The following is a 6,482-nucleotide window of genomic DNA, read 5'->3' as shown; positions in this document are numbered from 1 at the left end:
ATCCAATCAAGCTCTGAGTGGCACCTGCCTTCACGGCTATTGGAACAAATTGTTTTCATCTGCCCCTTCCACCGAGATATCTTCATAGGTATTCCCCTTCACTCATCAGTGGGTTTGAAGTCCGTTGATTACCTTCAACCTGGTTTAGCCTGTTTGCCCAAAATTTCAGGGGTCCTCAAACTACGGCCTCGGGCCAGATGCATCAGCTGAGGACGTTTATCCCCCTCACCCAGGGTTATGAAGTTTCTTTATTTAAAGGCCCCCAAAACAAAGGTTTTGTTTTTACTATAGTCCGGCCCTCCAACAGTCTGAGGGACAGTGAACTGGCCCCCTGTTTAAAAAGTTTGAGGACCCCTGGAAATGGTTTTGCCAGGATGCGGCTGCTGCACATGCTACAGCTTCTTCTGGCCGCAGGTAAGAATCAGGTGGACACGGGAGGTGGATAAGCAGCCCTCACACCAGAGGTCCTAGACCTCCCTGAATATCTCACACACTCCATCAAGGAAATAAAAAATCTAATGATAGGATCATAAAAATTGAGCTGAAAGGGAGTAGGCAGGGAATCTAGCCCAATCCTTTCATTTTGTATAAGAAACAGATCCAGAGGGTAGAATGATTTGCTCAGTAAGGAAGTATCTGAGGCTGTGGTTCTCAAACTCCAAATTATCTTCTCTCTGCCGTTTTATACTCTTGTTAAGGCTATTGCTCTCTATACACAGAACGTGTTGGTTTGTCAAATGTATCACTTAGCTTTGATTAAAATTAAGGTAATTGTGGAGATTTGTAGGATAAAAGCTGTTGAAAGTCATAAAATTTCCACTACATCCTACAAGAAGCTCTCAATGGTTATTGTACAGATAGAGGAAAACTGAGAAGGGCAAAGGGAATTTCAAAGACATCAAGTGGGAATAAAAAATGCATTTATGAAATGCAATCATGGTTTACACATTTCTAGAATGCTTTAAGGCTTATGAGTCTGACTTCAAATCATATTTCTGCTGCTTATTACCTGTGTGATGTTGAGTAAATCACCTAACCTCTCTTGGTTTTCAATTTTGTCATCTTTAAAATGGGATGCTGGACTTGATGGCCTCTGAGATTTCTTCCATCTAGAGATTTATGATGTTAGGTTTCTTTCAATGCCATTTAAGACACAAAGAGACCTAAGTCCCTAAAGGTGTGGATTCTGTTTTATGTTCAAACAAAATTCCCAAAAGACAACTGTGTATGAGAGAATCCCAAATCACGTATTGCCATTTCTCTCCTGCAAAGAGTAAACTAAGAGCTTTGATCAATCAGTAGACAATGTTACAAAGGAACACATAGTAGGAAGAATCATGGATCCTCATAAATACTTTCAAGTTTCCACAACATCTTGCATACATTATCTAGGTTAAAAAAAATTGGAAATTTAAATCAATTATTTAGTTTTCTAAGTGAAACATGAACTTTGCCAGGTTCTATTTTTTCTAGCCCCAAATCAGTGTTTTGTTGTTGTCCAGCTGTGTCTGACTCTTCTATGACTTCATTTACTTCTCCAGCTCATCTTACACATGAGGAAACTGAGGCAAACAGGGTTAAGTGACTTGCTTGGGGTCACACAGCTAGTGTCTGAAGCCACGTTTGAACTCAGGTCTTCTTTGATCCACTGTATCCTAGCTACCCTTAATGTATATTATACATAATCTTTTTTTGAGCTTCATGACAACACTTCAAAGTAAGCATTATTGGCTTTATTTTAGAGGTTAAATGACATATCATCATAGGAAAGATTCAAATCCAAGTCTTTCTACCTCTAGCCTAGTATTTATGAGATGTTCCTTCTGTCTTTGACAGATCAGTAACTTTCATTAAAATTTAGTCCATCCTAATGCTTTTTGGGATTCACCAAGTGGTATCATATAGAAATGTTTATGTTTTGTTTGGATCAATTTCTTACCCTGCAATTTTACTGATTATTATTTCAATTAAATTTTTAGTTGACTTCTTAGAATGCTTTAAGTACCATCAAATCATCTGGAAAAAGTGATCATTTTGTTTTTCCTTGTCTGTGCTTAATTCACCACTTAAAAAAAAATCTTATTGCAATGGTCAGCATTTCTAGTACCATGTGAAATAGGAACAAACATTCTTTTTTCATCTTAATTAAATTTTTTTCCCTAAACAGCAAGGAGAGCCATTTCACAGTTAATTGAGTTATTTTTCAATGGCACCAAAAAGGACAATTAAAAAAAAAAAAAACTCATGGTGGCAGTTGCCTTAAGTCTTGATGTTCGTTGGTCTTGTTTTGCAGTGGTATGAGAAAAGAAATTAGTAATGTTCCAGGTAGACTCAATTCGGGATTTAAACCAAACTTAATGGGAGAGAAGGGAACAAGAGATTTATGGGAAAGACAAATTTGTAATGAGGAGTTGATGTAATTAATTTTTAAAAACAAAATCAAATGTATTTACCTCAAAAAATACCTTCATAGAATTTGGGTATTTATGATGATAAATGTAAGAAATATTTGGAAAGACTTGATTTCCACAAGTAAGATATATTGAAAAAAGTGTCTTTGACTTGGAGTTAGAAGGCCTGGTTTCAAATAATGCTTTTTTCATTTTATTAATTGTACAGTTTTCTGATCCGTAAAGTGACGGTAATGATAATTCTATTTCCTTTCTCAAACAATTGTTGTATTAAATAAGGTAGTATCTATGAAAGCTCTTGTAGCACTATGTAAATGTATGTCATTATTATTGAGTAGAGCCTTCTAGCCAACTAGTCAACAGGCATTTAAGGAACCTGGACTAATACCTGCAGCACATTAGGTGCTTAGAAGAGTCCTGAAGAAAGGATTAGTATCCTTCCCACTAACTGCTTGCAACTAGTTAAGAAAAAGAGATTAAAGAAAATGCCCATCAATTGGAGAATGGCTGAGTAAGCTGTGGTATATGAATGTTATGGAATATTATTGTTCTGTAAGAAATGACCAGCAGGATGAATGCAGAGAGGCTTGGTGAGACTTACATGAACTGATGCTAAGTGAAATGAGCAGAACCAGGAGATCATTATATACTTCAACAGCAATACTATATGAGGATCAATTCTGATGGAAGTGTTTATTTTTGGTAACGATAGGATTCAAATCAGTTCTAATTGATCAGTGATGAACAGAACCAGCTACACCTAGATAAAGAATACTGGGAAATGAGTGTGGACTACAACATAGCATTTCCACTCTTTCTGTTATTGCATGGTTGCATTTTTGTTTTTCTTCCCAGGTTATTTTTACCTTCTTTCTAAATCCAATTTTTCTTGTGCAACAAGACAACTGTATAAATATGTGTATGTATATTATATTTAACATATACTTTAACATATATAGCATGTATGGGACTACCTGCCATCTGGGGGAGGGGGTGGAGAGAAGGAAGGGAAAAGTTGGAACAGAAGATTTTGCAAGGGTCAATGTTGAAAAATTACCCATGCATATGTTTTGCCAATAAAAAGCTATAATTAAAAAAAAAGAGAGAGAGATTAAATAATTTAATTGGACACACAAAAAATACCATCAAAAAAAAAAAAACAAACCCAAGGCTAAAGATAGCAGACCATACAGGTAATTAAGAGGAAAATAAATATAGATGGGATAGCATGAGGCTTATAGGGGAAAATAAGAAGGCAAATATATATGTGCATAGACACACAGACACATAGACACATACATAAAATTTGCTGAGGCCAAAGAAAAAAATCAATAGAAAATGACTAACATTCACAGAAAGATGAAAACACAATCACTCAATGAATTGTTCAGTCAATAAAGATGAACACAAGTTTTTTCTCCTTTAGGGAGAATCATTATCATTCATGAACATAACACCTTGATTTTTTTGTTTTTGTTTTTTTGATGCTCAAAGATAGAGTCCATTTATTTCAACATAACACCTTGAAATGATGCTGTCCCTTTTGAGGCTTAAAGGGGTTATCTTAACTAATTTTGATTATATCTTAGTCTAGACTGGGGTGAAAAGGGAAGAAAATAAAAGACAAATATTTTCCATGTTTAGATCAAATTGTGACTTGGCTTAGGTCAGGGTTGGAGTGGTGGTCCCCAGCTCTATTCCATGAGTGGGAATAATTAGAAGGCAACAAGTACAACAGAGAAGTGTTAATTACCAAGGTGAATAATTGCTAAAGGAATACTAAAAAATATTAATCTATTAATTAATCTGTGGGCCCGGACATTCTGCATCTTTGGGTACCAAGGCAATTAACTAATCTGTGTTTTTTTTTTTTTTCAATCATGAATTATTTCTGAAAAGTTAGAGCATTAAAGAAGCTCTAGAGAGATGATATAAGTTTTCTTCCCCCAAAGGAGCAAATGAGTTTATTGTGATTTTTCAAGAAGGGGAGAAGCCTTTTTGAAATTGCAAGACCAAAGAGTTTGCTAGGATAATAAATAAAAAAAAAATGAAGTTTATTTGGCCCTTTCCAAGGGGCCAAATGACCTAAAAGGAATTTCTCTCCAAGAGGTATTAATACCGTCCCTCTCCTTGTATATACCTGTGTGTCTATTTCAATAAGTGTAGATATGTAAATGAATATGTATATTAAAATGTACATTTTTTGTGTATACGTGTCCACATGTAGCATGTATAAATATATATGTATGTGTATGTGTTAAACATCTACATCTATTGAGAGAGAATGGGAGAGAGACAGAGACAGCCAGAGACAGAGAAAAATCGAGACAGAGACAGAGAGAGAAAAAAATTGAGAGACACAACGAAAACCTGCATTATTTCTAATTACAAATAGACACTGGGTTGCACTGAACCTTTGCCTTCATTGGCATAGAGAACTCTCAAAGAGAAGAAATGAGTCAGTGCAGGTCTGCTGCACCTTCTAGTATGTGTCAGAGAAAGACTTGAGCCCAGGTTTTCCTGTTCTGAGGTCAACTGCCCATCTACTACACTACACTGTCTCCTTTGTGGCTTTTCAATTTAGGAAGACCTGCTTCAAGTCTGCTTAATACATGCTGGTTGTGTGGTCCTGGGTAAGTTGCTTAATCTTGCATTGATGTAGGAGACTATAAAGTGAAAATATATACATCCTTGTTATATTTTACATTTTTGCCATATTACAAAGTTTAATATGTGTATGTGTACAATACACACCAGGACTTGACACAGACCTCACTACTTTTTTTCTCCTACAAATATTTTCACCAATGCCTCAAGGTCAACTTCCAAACCACTTGTCAGTCTTCAAGCTCTCCACGGATTCTCTAACCAGGAACATGCTTTAAGGCTATCTCACTTTGTCAGATTACTCTGGCAGATGGAGTTCAGGCCATATTCATGGATTTTTTTCCCCCTTTCTTGACTAGCAGTGACTCTAATAAATCTACCAATATCTTCCCTTTTGTCTCTAGAGATTAATTATAAAGTGATAGAAGGTGGGTCTTGAGTTTTAACTCAGGGTCTCTAAGTGAAGTTACAAGAGTATTTTGTTATTAACTTTTCCTTTATCTGAAACTCTCCCTGCCTTTTGTTAATTGTTGTGTATATACACACACATCTGTGTGTGTACTGATACATATTAATTGTCATAGATTTTGACACTTCTTTCACCTTTGAGATTTATCTGCCTAAATACAGTATAGCTAAGACCTAATTCGTTTTCACCACTGACATTGAAACACATTGAATTCAAATGATTAAAAGTGTGTGTGAGGGAGAGGAACCTACAATTCTTTTTCACTTCTCCCAAGTAGGATTTTTACTAAATCATAAACAAAGAAGATCATTGAGTCCTTTAGAGTGCATTCACTTAAGCCTTTTCCTGACAAATGGTTTATTCATCCTATTCTTCAAGGGCACTAGAAAAGCAGCTTCCACTGTCTCCCTTGGTAATTCATTAATTCCTCTTCCTTTAGCACCTTTCCCATCTTTCATAGTTGGTGTTGTGGACCACTTTACAATATAATGTCATGTCATTTAACAAACATCAGGTCAGAGTATTGGGAAAGAGGCTGGGAGATGGAGAGCACATTCAGCGGGTAGATTTTATCTTACAGATGAATCTCATAGAAGAGAAAGACAGATCCTAGATTTCGTTTTGCTGCATTTTCCTCTGAAATAGGGAAAATTGAACTAATCATCAGTGTACATATTTTATATTTACCTGTTTACTTACTGTTTTTCCTATCATATATTTCTTTATTATCAATTATCAACAGGTAAAATTCTTTCTCTTTCAACTGCCCCATTTTCATTTTGTCGTTATTCTATAATGTAATGGCTAAGATACCCATCCTGAGAAATTTTCAGACTACTACATCACAGAAAGGAAAGTGCTCCCCCTGCCACTTCCTCTCATCTCAGTTATCTGTGAAGTATATTACTGAAACCTAATACTAGTTCTTTTTCTATACCTTGCTACATGAATATCAATGGGTTTTCTTTGTTTTTTTTTTTCATTATGTTATTTTT

Source organism: Sarcophilus harrisii, chromosome 5 (genome assembly GCF_902635505.1).
Source record: "Sarcophilus harrisii chromosome 5, mSarHar1.11, whole genome shotgun sequence".
Taxonomy (NCBI): domain Eukaryota; kingdom Metazoa; phylum Chordata; class Mammalia; order Dasyuromorphia; family Dasyuridae; genus Sarcophilus; species Sarcophilus harrisii.
The sequence above is the reverse complement of the archived record's forward strand: the minus strand, read 5'-3'. Positions refer to the sequence as shown.